Source organism: Canis lupus, chromosome 12 (genome assembly GCF_003254725.2).
Source record: "Canis lupus dingo isolate Sandy chromosome 12, ASM325472v2, whole genome shotgun sequence".
Lineage (NCBI taxonomy): Eukaryota > Metazoa > Chordata > Mammalia > Carnivora > Canidae > Canis > Canis lupus.
The window spans coordinates 54,604,580-54,619,453 of NC_064254.1; positions in this window are offsets into that span (position 1 = coordinate 54,604,580).

The window sequence follows — 14,874 nt, forward strand, 5'->3', positions numbered from 1 at the left end:
CCTTCTAAAATTTTTATAACTTAAGTTTTTTATTTTTAGCTCTGTGAGCCATTTCAAAATAAAGTTTGTATGTGGTGTCAAGTGTCAAGTAAAGATCAATATTTATTTTCTCCCATGTTTGATTACTAGTTGTTTCAACATCCTTTTGGGGGAAAAAAAAAGTTGTTTCCCCACTTAATTACCACTTTTGTTGAAAATTGATTCAGCATCTAATGTTCTCTTTTTGAATTTTTTATTCCTTTCCATTGATACATGTTATTTTTATGCTATACCACAACACCTGATTGTTGAACTTTAAAATAATACTTGAATCAAGAAGTATAGCCTTCCAAGTGTGTTCTTTTTTCACAATTTTTTGGTTATCTTTGATCCCTTGCAATTCCATATAATTTTTATAATCAGCTTATCAACTTGTACAAAAAGAGCCTGATGTATTTAGATTGAGAATTAACTGAATCTATGAGTCATTTTTGGAGAAATTGGCGTCTTAAATCTATTGAGTCTTCTAATCCATGAACATGGAGTTATCTCTATGTTTGTTTAGGTCTTCTTTAATCTCACTCGACAATGTTTTGTAGTTTTCAATGTACAAATCTCACATATATTTTGTAATTATACCCCTAATTATCTTATATTTTTCATGTTACTTGTAAAAATATTAGTTTTGCAAAAGTTAAAATCTAATGAAAAGAAATACATTGCTATTAATAGGAATTGCAAAATGTCTGAGATTTTACTCTGCAAGTTAACCAATTAGCCTGCTACATTTTCAGATACTGGCAGAAGCCATGAAGCTCCTGTCTCAGGGAAAAAATATTGTTTACACAGCAATAGCAATGGCTGGAAAAACATTATTTCACTGGTTCTCTGAGCCCCAAATCTCACCTGACCGTCTTCCCCTCCAGAGGTAGTTGTGATTTTTATCATTCTGGAATATAAGGAAATTTGCTCCTGGGAGAGGTATTTTTATCATCCAAGGCTACCTGCTTTACACATGTACTGGAAAAGATATTTGAGATTAAATTCGTTATTAATGCTTTGAAAATATGCAGAAATATTTGACCCATAGAGGATTATCCCTAACAGTTATGACCATGCAAATATTTTCCAATGTAGAGCAAGATATTTTGTTGCCAAGATGTATCCCTCATTGTGGACCATTATTAAAACTACTGTTCTATATAGTGGTGATGATGGTTCACAGAATCAAGGGCAATCAGAAACTTTTCTTTCATCCTACAGTTTCTCAAAATCATGTTTAATCTTGCATTATTTGAAATATGACTTTTTTGAAATATGACTTTTCATATAGTTTTTAAAAATGTACATTGGCCAAAAACTTCTGTTTGCATTTGGTGTTTTCTTGTTGAAAGCAGATACATGTTCCTTATATGGAGTGATGGACAGAAAGTTCCTCTGTTGGCAGATAGGATACAATATTTCTTTAGTATCCATACCAAGATTCTTACAACTCTGAAACTTCCTATGATATCATACAACTATTACGAACACCACCAATTTAAAATTGGTCAGGCATGAGAAGCTTTATTCACTCTTGGCTCCTTCTTATTATGGTAGGGTCTCTGATATGAGCCTGGCAATTACCAGGAGTGTGACTCATTATTATTATATTCAAGTAATAGTTTTAGATAGTGCAGAGAAATTAACATATTTATTGCATGCCTGAGAATGTCTTTATATTACCCTCACATTTTGTTGATACTCTGGATATTAAGGTCACAAGTTAGTAAATGCAAAGTAAAAACCCTCAGATATCATCTTGGAGACTAGAAACAAGAAAGGGTGAAATTGGAACATACCTAGCATGAACTTGAAAGTGATGGTTTTAAATTTAAAAGAGGCTATTAATATGATAAAAAAATTATTTTTTTTAAAAAAAGGTAAAATCTAAGTTTTGGTTACTCAATAAAGCTTTTCCTTCTCATGGGCAGCCCGGGTGGCTCAACGGTTCAGTGCCTGCCTTTGGCTCAGGGTGTGATCCTGGAGACCCGGGATCGAGTCCCATGTCGGGCTCCCTGTATGGAGCCTGCTTCTTCTCCTTCTGCCTGTGTCTCTGCCTCTCTCTCTCTCTCTCTTTGTCTCTCTCTTTCTGGGTCTCTCATGAATAAATAAATAAATAAAATCTTAAAAAAAGAAAAAAGATTTTCCCTTCTCAATGAGTGGAAAATATTTGAAGAATATTATCTGTTATAGAAAATAAGTTACAATTTCTGTGCATATGAAAGTATAGTTTAAAATGTGCTATCCTGTTACACAAATTTGATCTTTTAAAACATTTTCTTCTGTTGTCTGAGTTACAATTTCATCTAGAGTCAATTTCTTTGTTGGTTTACTTGGACTTCTCGATTCAAGCTATTCATGTTCTTCAATTGTTTGGTACTTTTGGTTGATCATTTATACAAATTCATAGCTTTGCTCTATTATATATCTAATGCAGGTCTTAAGTAATATTATGAAAATTGCCTGGTGATTGTATTGTGAGCTTTGTGAATATGAATGGACCATACTGAGAGACAGACTTTGCTTTGGAATGAGTGATCAAGTAGCTGGCCATCAAAGTACAAAATCTTAAAAATACTTAAATAAGTATTTAAATAAGCTTGTTTTCATGAAAGTAACATCAGGCTGTTTTCTGTTTTATATTCTGATGTAAAAGACAGAATGACAATTTAATTTATAGACTCAGTTAATCCCTCTTTTCATTCCCACTTTTTAAGCTAACTCTTCATATCACTTGACAACATTGAGCTGGGACTACCTCCCTTTTCCATCTGTAGCACTACCTTGGAAATGAGGTTTTTTTCACTGTGTTTTTCTCTCCTGTTAACATTTTTTTAAATTTGTTTCTATTGTCCAGAAATGTATTAAAAGCTCCCATGTACTGATAGTATCTTTTATATTTACTTTTATATTTTATTCTGCTACTATCATTTTAATGGTCTGGAAACTTGATCCAGAAATAGGCAAAACATTTTATTTATTTTCTTAATTTTTATTTATTTATGATAGTCACAGAGAGAGAGAGAGAGAGAGAGAGAGGCAGAGACACAGGCAGAGGGAGAAGCAGGCTCCATGCACCGGGAGCCCGACGTGGGACTCGACCCCGGGTCTCCAGGATTGCGCCCTAGGCCAAAGGCAGGCGCCAAACCGCTGTGCCACCCAGGGATCCCTAGGCAAAACATTTTAAATTAAATATATGTTCATGTTAACATTATCGCATTTTGTAAGACATTTAAAGTTAATTTCAAATGATAACTCCCCCACCCCCAGTTTCAAAGCGTCTGCCTTCAAATATCCCCCATAACTCTAACTCCACTAGAAATAGTGTAGAAAAGGAAAAAAATCAGTTTCCTTTACCCAAGTTCTTGGCTGACATCCTATAATAAAAAACAGATTAATAAAAGAAAAACAAACAGAAGTTTATTAATATGTATACTTCCTGTACAAATGGAGATACCCAAGGAAGCTAACTTCCCAAGCTGCCAACCTAAATACCATCTTCAGCTGAAGACAAAAGAAAGATGTTAGTGTGGGGACAGGAAGGCCAATTATGGAGGTTACCAGGAAAAGCAGGGCACACTAGGGTGAGTTCTGTTATTTAGATTTAAGTTGTGTCTTCTCCATTGCTAGGAATGTCTGGTGATTTAATCATTTTACTCTTCTGGTAAAGAGAGGTAGACACCATTACAAATGGAGACTTCTTTTATAAATGTAAATTTCCCTTACAAATTTAACTACTGTATTGTTTTCAGAGCTTCTCCTATGTCTGCAAAAATAATCAACTCAAAATAATCCTAATGCCAAAGACACATATTGGAGGTGGGGGAGCATATTATGCTTCCCTCCAATAGGATTACTATACATACATAAGTTTAGGTTTTCCAGGAAAAGTCCCAGTTTATGCCTGTTGTTCCAGCTTAGTTGAAAACTGTGCCCCAATTCACTATAAAACTTCCTATTTTGGATGAAAAAAATGTACGGTCACTTCTCTATAAGGAACTTAAAATACTTTCCTCAGTTTCCAAATTTCTCAACAAACATAACTCCTGTTGACTTCACTCATTTGAATAAGGTCAGGCATAAATAATATCCTTTCCATTTTTAGATAGTCTTCACATTTTTGTGGTCCTTCTTTTAAAAGAAAAATTATGTATTTATTCATGAGAGAATAGAGAGAGGCACAGACATAGGCAGAGGGAGAAGCAGGCTCCTTACAGGAAGCGTGAGCAGGACTCCATCCCAGGACTCCGGGATCATGACCTAAGCCAAAGGCAGACGTTCAAGCACTGAACCACCAAAGTGCCCTTTTTTGTGGTCCTTCTTGACCACGTATGTGTGTCATGTCCTCTCCTATACATCAGACAATGTCTTAGGTATTTGGAATACAAAGATGAATAGACCTTATTCTCTAGTATATTTCAAAGGAGATATAAATGTAAAAAAAAAATAGTGAGATCAGTTCTTCAGTATATAAGGGGAAAAATGCATATTTCCTTATAGAAACTAAAAGGTGGAGAGTCTAATTTACCTTGTCATTTATAAGGTGACTGGCCCAGAATAACATGGCAGTCACGGTCTCAATCCGCATTATGTTTCAACAGATAAGAATGCAAAGAGAAGGTAAAGCGTTAAAGAAAGAATATTTGTTTATATTTATTTAAGCAGGAAATATTTATTAAATGAATCCTGTGCGACTAGCCCAGCTCTAGGCCTAAGGAGATAGCAGTGAACAAAACACTTAGAAACTTCTGCTCTCATAGAATTCACATTCTAAAGGAAAAGGCAATAAGAGAAATTAATAAGTAAGATATATTGTATGTTAGCTAGTTATAAGTGCCAAGGAGAAAAATAAATCATAGAAGAATAAGAATAGTGTCTATCTGGGGACAAGTTGTAATTTTGGATGAGGTGTACTCACTAAGGAAATACTCACTAAGGGGTAACATTTGAATGAGAACTTGAAGGAGATAAATGAGTGAGTCAGGCAGATATCTCAGGAGACCATATTAATTAGAAGGGTAGATTCTCTTGAAGAGAATGTATGATTCATGCGTTTAAAGAAAAAGAGACAAGCAGATTAACTAAGGGGAATAAAATCATAATGGTCTCATACAACATAGGGCCTTTTAAGACTGAAGTTTATTCTAGGTAAGATAGGAGGGTTTAGAACAGAAAAATGGTATGATCTGACAGGATAAACAGGATGAATCCTACTGTTGTATTGAAAATAATAAAAAGAGTAAAGGGGAAGAGAGTTAATAGGCAGAAGTTAATGACAGGAACAGGAACACCAATTAGCAGAATCTTATAATAATCCAAGAGAGAAGAGGATGGTGCTGTGGTCTAGGAAGTTTTAAGTAAAAAATGTTAAGAAAATGGTTGAAGTATGGCTGTATTTTTAATGTGAAGTATTAGAGAAAGAAAGAAGTCAAAGAAAAGTTTTGGTCTGAGCAAACGGAATAAGAGCTCTTCTTATTTACTGAGCTAAGGAAGTCACATGTCAGGAGCTCATTCTCATACATGCTAAATTTGAAACATCCATTTGACATCCAACTGGGGATGTAATACAAACAGTAGAATATGAATCTGAAGTTCAGAGGAGACTTTTGTGTCAGTGAAAAAATTTGACAGACTAGTACTTAGATGGGATTTAATGCCATATATTTGGATGAGATCACCATGAGAATGAATGTAAATAGCAAAAAGACTAATGCCTAAGATAAACCCTACAATATTCCAAAGTTTAGAGGTTGGGAAAAATGGGGAAGAAATAGCAAAATAAATAAATAAATAAATAAATAAATAAATAAATAAATAAATAACCTCACTTGTAGTAGCTTGAGAGAGAAGAGCAATAGATGGGTGACTTTGGAGTACTAGAATCTGTATTAGAGTTTCCAGAGTAACAGAAGCAATATGAAACTGATTCCATATCTAAATACATGTGCTCACATAATTGTGGAGGCTGGTGATTCTAAAATCTGCAGGGTAGGCCAGCCGGCTGGGGATGCAGGGAATAGCATCTTGAGTCCAAAGGCAGCCTGGAAGCAGAATACTCTCTTTTTTAGGGGATTTCAGTTATTTTCTGTAAAACCTTTAGCTAATTGGATCAGGCCCTTTCACATTATAAAGAATAATCTGCTTTACTCCAAGTCTACTTCAAGTGTTAATCTTCACCAGAGACATCCAAACTGGTGTTTGGCAAAAATATCTAGGTATTACAACCTAGCTAAATTGACACATATTATTAACTATCACAGGAGCCAACTAAAGAGAGAGTGTCAAAGACGAGAGAGAAAGAAATCAATTTTGTCAAATGCTGCAATTCATAAAATAATAGGAGGATTTGACCATAAACTTAGCATTAAAATTAGCAGAACAACGCTACTAGTAACCACAGGTGCTTTGGATGGTGGTGGATTTAAAGGAGAATGGGAAGAGAGATATTCGATGCATGAAGAATAAATAATTCTTTGAAGGAAGTTTTGCTTTAAAGATGGGGAGTTAAGTGGCATGGTAGTATGATTATGTGACAGGATCAAGAGATTTTATTTTATTTTTTTATTAGGAAATAAATAACTATGTTTACTGATGAGAATAATGTAATATATACAGTTAGAGAATGGAAGAAAGGAAAAAGGAGAATGTAATATGTTGAGTAGTTGGAATGGGAGTACAGGGCATAGATTAGAGGAATAAAATTTAAAGCATGGATTGATCACCAAAATAGATGGAAAGTTGAGGGTAGAGGGATAGAGGTAAATTGGTTTCACAGTGCAGTAGCAGGAGATCATAAAAAATTGTCTTCTACTGATTTTTATTTCTAGGACAGGGCCAGCTTTATGGGCCAGCTTTATGGGTCCTAGAAATAGGATGGGGCCAGCTTTATGGGTGTACAATCCATGCAACTGCACAAGGCCCTGTGCTCAGAAGATCCCCATGCACTTAAAGTTTCTGGTATTGATATTATAAAATTCTTAAATAATTATCTTAAGCTTTTGTAAAGTCCAATGGGACAAAAGAGCATGAGGTGAGCAGAGGAGATACACACATGTTTATGTACTCTTCCTTGCCACTCCATTCACATGTAGCATTCATGATGCTCTGTGAACACGGAACTTTAGTGTACCTGCAATACATGAGAGTTCAGCAAGACTCAAAGCAAGTGCAAGGTAAACTAATCTCTGACCAAGTAAGCCTGGGGATCTGACCACCCCAAGAATCCAGACTTTCAGTTTGCACAAGAACTTGTATCCCACTCTGAAAAAAGGCAATAGTGTTCCAAAAAACACAAATGACCAAAGAACCTTGTTATATCTTTTCTTATTCATGTCACTTCCCTATATTAGCTGACTATTTACACTGAAAATAATACATCAAAGGGAAAGACAGTATAACCTACAGTTTCTTTTCCTTTCAGTCCTTCCTTACTCAGCAGTAAGCTGAAATAGAGTATTTAGATAGAATGTGCATGCATAAAGAAGTGAAAATGAAACTGTTCAGTTAGTGATGTGCAACATTTCTCCTATTCTGGTAAGAACAAAATACATATGAATATATAAGCCACAAAATTGGAATTTTGTAAAATTGGCAATTCTGCATGCAAGATAATGTTCTTATATTTGCATTTAAAACTGGCATTATACGATATGAAGATGAATAGCAAAATTCATGCTAATAACTTTGACTTAATTTTTTCTTTACATAGGACAAGATTAAATGATAGGTAAAAAAGCACCATGACATTATGAGAGACCACAAGAGGAAAAACGCTTTAAAAAAAAAAAGATTCTATTTATTTATTCATGAGAGACAAAGAGAGACAGACAGACAAGACAGACAGACAGACACAGGCAGAGGCAGAGGAAGGGGGAGAAGCAGGCTCCATGCAGGGAGCCCGATGTGGGACTCGATCCCAGGACCCCAGGATCATGCCCTGGGCCGAAGGCAGGCGCTAAACCACTGAGCCACTCGGGGATCCCCCCAAAAAGCTTTTAATGTCACTTTTCTCCTGCTTTTTAAATAAAAGGACCTGCATTTTCATTTCGCACCACATCTTGCAAATTATGTGGCTGGCTCTGAAATAGCAAGCACATCATTAGCTGAGAATGGGGATGAGAGTAGATTTTGGAAGTTCGAGAAAAAAAAGAAGCTATGAAACAGTGCTCTGGTTGAGTGAATGTATGAATAGGAATAGTGAAATGAAATATGATTACTAGGCAGCATTAAGAAACCACTTGAGGTTAATGATCATGATTATAAAGTGTCCAGTCAGCATGATTGTGTGTTTTTCTTCAGACATATTCATTTGCATAGAGGGCAAGGAGGTTGAGTATATATGAAAGGGACCAAAATGATTATAATGATTGACCAGGAAATTTAATCTGAGTAAGGAGGAAAGTGAGAATTTAAGAGGCTAACACTAAGAAGCCATAAAATCAGACAAGGCCTTATTGTTGCAGGATTCTTGGAGACAGAGTACTAGAGGGAATAAACCAGAAAGACAGAAAATGGGAGGTGTGATGTTGAGACAATGGAGGAGTTGTAGTTACTGGTTGTAAGCACTAAGATATAATCATGAAAATGTGTGGCTGTGGGGAAGTGGAGGACATCAAATTGCTGAGATATCCAAATATTGGAAATATCTTCATGGATAGTGAATCTCAAAAAGTTATCAGTGTTGTTGGAGAAGACAACAGCAAACCCATCCCTAACATTAAAGAAGGAAGAAGAATAGTGACCATAGAGAGTGGAGTTGTCTACAAAAAAGGAGAGATAGTAACTGATTAGTGACAAGAGATTCAAAGATTTAGGGAGAAGGGAGCAAAAGAAATGTCTGGAAGCAACAAAAAGAAGCAAAGAAGAAAATAATCTACATCCAAAATGTGTGGTGGAAAATGGGTAGGAAAAACCTTACCATCATCTGATAAGCCACATAGGTAGGAATCAGAGTCACAGGAGAAATTGCACTGTGGTTATAGAAAGAAAGTGGAAAGACTTCACAGAAGATGGCAAGGATATAAACGTGCTTGTTGATAACTGGCATTGAGTTTCAGAAACCCATTGAAAAAATTTCAGTAGATGGAGAGGTGGTAGTTGAGGGCAGAGAAGGTGATACACAGAATATAAAAGAACCAAAGTTCTAAGGGTTGAGAGATGATGTGGGAGACTAGAATTTCCATAGATATGACATGAAAAGTAATAAAGGGCATAATGTAATCATTCTTGATACCCCCATAAGAAAATAGTGGTGACAAAATTGTCAATGTTCAGCGATTGCAGAGTTCTGGAGCTTTACCCTGAATCCTGCTCATGGAGACTTTGAGTCCTACAGAAGAGAAGTTTCATTACTAATGACTAGACACTTGACTTCTGTAATAACAATTTATGGAGTAAGTATGAATTTGTGAAGAACTTATTAAGGGAAATGATAAGTGGTTTTGAAAATAAATATAAGTTGTGTGGGAATAAAAGAACTTGGAATTTTAAAGTTAGAACCATATTTTAAAAGAATTTGAATTTCAACGTACTTATAAAAAAGAGTCTTTGATAGACCTCACCTGGGATAATAGAGAGAGGTTATGGTAAAAAAGAAAAAAAAAAAAGATTGGGGGGGAATATGGTAGAAAAAGAGGATGCTAATCCCTCTTCTTCCACAGATATAACTAGATAACACCCATATCAATGTAAATAGGCCAGGAAATGACCCAAACAGAACAGACTCTTCACAATTAAATGTAGAAAAGAGATCACATTGAAGATGGTGGGAAAGGTAGGGATGCAGTCAGGAGCCAAATGGACCCCCAGCGGACTGTTGTCAGGAAGGAGGAATGCAGCAGGTGTGGAGAGAGGTGAGAGGACCAGATCCCCACACCAGGCACACCAGGCACACCGGCACAGGGGACTCACATAGGGAAGACAAATGTCCATAACATTTGACTTTGAAAATAGAGGGAACCAACAATAAGGGAGGCTTAATACCTGGAACTTTAAAAAATCAGTAGGCTCAGCTCTAGGGAAGTCTGGAGGGTGAAGTCTCTGCCACTAAAACACACAATAAATAGCTCTGCTGAGATACAGCATAGAAGTAGCAGTTTGAAAAACATCTGGGATGTATGGGAAGATGTATCTACTAATCTCAGACCATGTGCTGGAGAGGCAGAGAGCTTTGGGATACTTCAAGAAGAAAAGAGCTGGTGGATGCCATTTCCCTCCCCTGCCCCCAAGACTAAATGCACAAACACCTATTAGAACCAGAACAGTGCAACACCTCCTGGTTAGCTTACTAAAAGCAATCCCCACTCTACACACTTCTGCAGATATGCCCATTCTAACTTGGCCAGCCTCAAAAGGAGTTCTCCAAGGTGCCTACAAGTCTCTGCCATAGTAGATTAGCATGGACATTGCTGGTACCACACAATTTACCCCTTCATTCTCCTGTGGACCTGCCCATTCCAATATGCCCTTGTCAGGAGGAGCCCATCCAAAGCAGCACCACAAGCCTGGCAGTGTGTAAGAGGTCGTGACAGTGGCCAGCACCACTCCAAAGTGATGCCTGCTCTGGAGGGAGGGGAAGATAACCACAAAAAACCAGCCCAACTGTAGCCCTAGCAGTGGGCTGGAGGCAAACACTCCCCACCCCAAATGAAAGTTTCTCAGGGGCAACACAGGAAGAACACCCTATAGTTCAGTGCTACTGCACCATTGACAAATGCCTGGTCTGACTCAATTCAAACCCAAGGTGGCTCCACACTGGCCTACTAACTACAGAAGGACCAAATCCTGCCTACAATGGGCAAAGAAAACTACTGCAGACCAGTGGACTAATGACAAATACAGTACAGCCACATTGATAGGGTGCAAGCAACACACATAGGAGACATCCCAGAAAGCACTCAGTTCTGGTGAATAGGAAACACTGCACTGCAGGGCACTATAGGACTTTTTCTTCATAAAGCCACTACTTTCAAGAGCAGTAGATATAATCGATTTTCCTAACCACAGAGACAAACGAAAAGAGACAAAAAGAGGAAACAGAGGAATATGTCCTAAATGAAAGAACAGGACAAAATCAGGGCAAAAAAACCTAAATGAAATTGATAAGTAATATACCTGACATGGAATTTAAAGTAATAGTATAAAGATATTAACTGAACTTCAGAAAAGAGTGGAGGACCTCAGTGACAACTTCAACAAAAAAAACCCAGAAAATATAAAAAAGAACCAACCAGAGACGAAGAACTCAATAACTGAAACTAAAAATACACTGGAGGAAATGAATAGTAGACTGGAGAAAGCAGAAGAACAGATCAGCAATATAGAGGAGTGGAAAGTAAACAAGCTGAACAAGAGAGAGAAAAAATAATAAATGCAAATAAATTAAGGGAACTCAGCAATACCATCAAGCATAATAACATTCACATTATAGGAATCTCACAAGGAGAGGAGAGAGAAAGGGGGCAGAAAATTTATTTGAGGAAAGAATAGTGGAAAGCTTCCCTAATCTGGGGAAGGAAATAGATATCTAGATCCAGGAAATAGAGAGCTCCCAACAAAATAAATCCAAGGAAGTCCACACCAAGACACACAATAATTAAAATGGCAAAAAAAAAAAAGTATTAATAAAAGGAGAATAGTAGAAGCAGCATGAGAAAAGCAAACAATACAAGGGAAACCCCATGGGGATATATATTTTTAGTAGACATTTTGTAGGCCAGAAGAAAGTGGCATGACATATCCAAAATGCTGAAAGAAAAAATCTTGCATCCAAGAATACTCTATCATTTAGAATAGAAGGAAAGAGAAAATGTTTCTTAGACAAGCAAAAGTTAAAGGAATTCATCACCCCTAAACCATATAAGAAATGTTGAAGGTAAATTTTTGAGTGGAAAGGAAAGACTATTATAAAAAGGTATAAGAAAAGTAGGAAGCAAAAAAAAAGAAAAAAAAAGCAGTAAAATTAAGTATATTTATAAAAGCCAGTCAAGGGACTCACAAAATAAAAGAATGTAAAGTATAAAACCATGTACCTAACACACTGGGGAAAGGAGAATCAAGAATGGGCTCAAACTTAAGCAACAAATTAATATAGACTGCTATAAATATAAGATGTTACACACAACCTGAATAGTAACTAAACAAAAAATCAAAAACCAGTAATAGATATGCAAAAAATAAAAAGAAATCCAAGTATCACTAAAGAAAGCCAGCTAACCATGATATATGAGAGTGAGAGGAAAAGAATGGAGAAAAATTACAAAAACTATAAAGCAAGTAACAAAATAGCAATAGCACACACCTACCAACAATTGCTTTGAATGTAAATAGACAAAATGTTCCAATCTAAAGACAGGGTGACAGAATGGATTAAAAAAACAAGACCCATCTATATGCTGCCTACAAGAGACTCATTTCAGACCTAAAGACACATGTAGATTGAAAGTGAAGGGACAGAAAAGCATTTATCATGCAAATGGAACTGAAAAGAAAGCCAGGATAGCAATAGTTATATTGGACAAGATAGACTTTAAAACAAAGAATGTAACAAAAGACCGAGAAGGACACTATACAATCACAGAGGGGATAATCCAACAAGAAGACATAAAAATTGCTGATATTTTTGCATCCAACATGAAAGCACCTAAATACATAAAGCAGTTAACAACAAATAAAAAGGAAGTAAACAATAATAGTAGAAGACTTTAAAATGCCACATACACCAATGGCTAGATCTTCCAAACAGAAAATGAACAAGGAAACAGCAGCTTTGAATGACATGTTGCACCAGATGGACTTAATATATTCAGAACATTACATCCTAAAACAGCAAAATGCACATTCTTTTCAAGTGCACATATAACTTTCTCCATAATAGATCACATATTAGCCCACAAGACAACTCTCAATGAATTAAAAAAAAAAAATGTACTCATACCATGCATCTTTTCTGACTAGAACACTGTGAACTAGAAAATCACAAGAAAAAAATCTAGAAAGAACACAAGAAAACATGAAGGTTAAATAACGCGCTTCTAAACAATGAATGGGTCAATCATGAAAGCAGAGGTGATCAAAAAATAGCTGGAGACAAATGAAAATGAAAACACAGTGGTCCAAAATCTTTGAGATGCAGCAAAAAGCATCCCAAAGGGACATTTATAGCAATACAGGCCTACCTCAAGAAGCAAGAAAAATATTAAATTAATGACCTAACTTTACACATAAAGGAGTTAGAAAAAGAACAAATACAACCCCAAACCAGTAAAAGGAAGGACATAATAAAGTTCAAAGCAGAAATAAATGAAATAGAAACAAACAAACAACAACAAACCCACAATAGAACACATCAATGAAATCAGGAGCTGGTTCTTTGAAAAGAATCTATGAAATTCATAAACTTTTAGCCAGATTCACCAAAAAGAGAGAGAGGGACATAGAGAGAGAGAGAGAGAGAGGAAGACTCAGGTAAACAAAATCAGAAATGGGAAAGGGGAAATAAGACCTGACACCACAGAAATAAAACAGATTATAAGAGGATATTATGAAAAATTATATATAAAAAATTGGACAACCTAGAAGAAATGGATAAATTTCTATAAATATATTACCTCCCAAAACTGATCAGGAAGGAAGAAGAATTTGAACAGACTGATTAGCAGCAATGAAATTGAATCAGTAATTTAAAAACTCCCAAGAAACAAAAGCCCAGGACCAGATGGCTTCACACATGAATTCCACCATATTTAAAGAAGAGTTAATGCCTATTCTTCTCAAACTATTCCAGAAACTAGAAGAGAAAGGAAAACTTCCAAATTCATTCTATGAGGCCAGCATCACCTTGATATTAAAAGAAGAAAAAGAGACTATACACATATACACAAAAGAAAGAAAACTACAGACCAATATCTCTCATAAACATAGATGCAGAAATTCTTAACAAAATATTGGTGAACCAAATCCAACAATACATCAAAGAAAATCATTCACCACAATCAAGTGGAATCTATTCCTGGGATGAAAAAGTGGTTCAACATTCAACCCAATTGTCAATTGATGGATGAATGAATAAAGGAGGTGTGATAAAAAGAATGATATCTCCCAATTTGCAGCAACATGGGTGGATCTAGAGTATAATGTTGAGTGATATAAGTCAGAAAAAGGAGGACAAATACGTCTGATTTCATTCATATGTGCAATTTAAGGAACAAACAAATGAACAAATAAAAAAAAGAAACAATAAAAACAAAACAGACTCTTAACTATGGAGAACAAATTGATAGTTACCAGAGGGGAAGAGGATAGGGAAATAGGTGGTGGGGATGAAGGAGTGCACTCGTGATGAGCAGTGGGTAATGTATGGAATTGCTGAATCACTATATTATACACCTGAAACTGATGCAACACCATACATTAAGTATACTGGAATTAAATAAAAATACTGCTCTTTTCTCTACGTTATACTCTCATTAAAAGTAATGAGTAATGTTGAATCACTATATTATACACCTGAAACTGATGCAACACCATCATATTAAGTATACTGGAATTAAAATAAAAAAATAAAAGATTGTTGTTCAATTCTGCAATTAACTAGCTGTCCAACCATGGTCAAGAAACTAATATATTTTCATCTTAATTTCCACATCACAAAAAAGTGAAATTAATAAATGTATAATTATCATTTATTTTATATTTATTTTGCTTAGAAGAGACATTATCAGTCTATAATAGTAACTCTTGAAAAATATGACTAGGCTATGTAAGACCAGAAAAAAAGGGAGCCTAGTTTCATAGCAAAAGGAGAAAGTGTGAAGAAGCAAGAGATGTTTAGGAGGGTAAAGTCTTATTAAATTA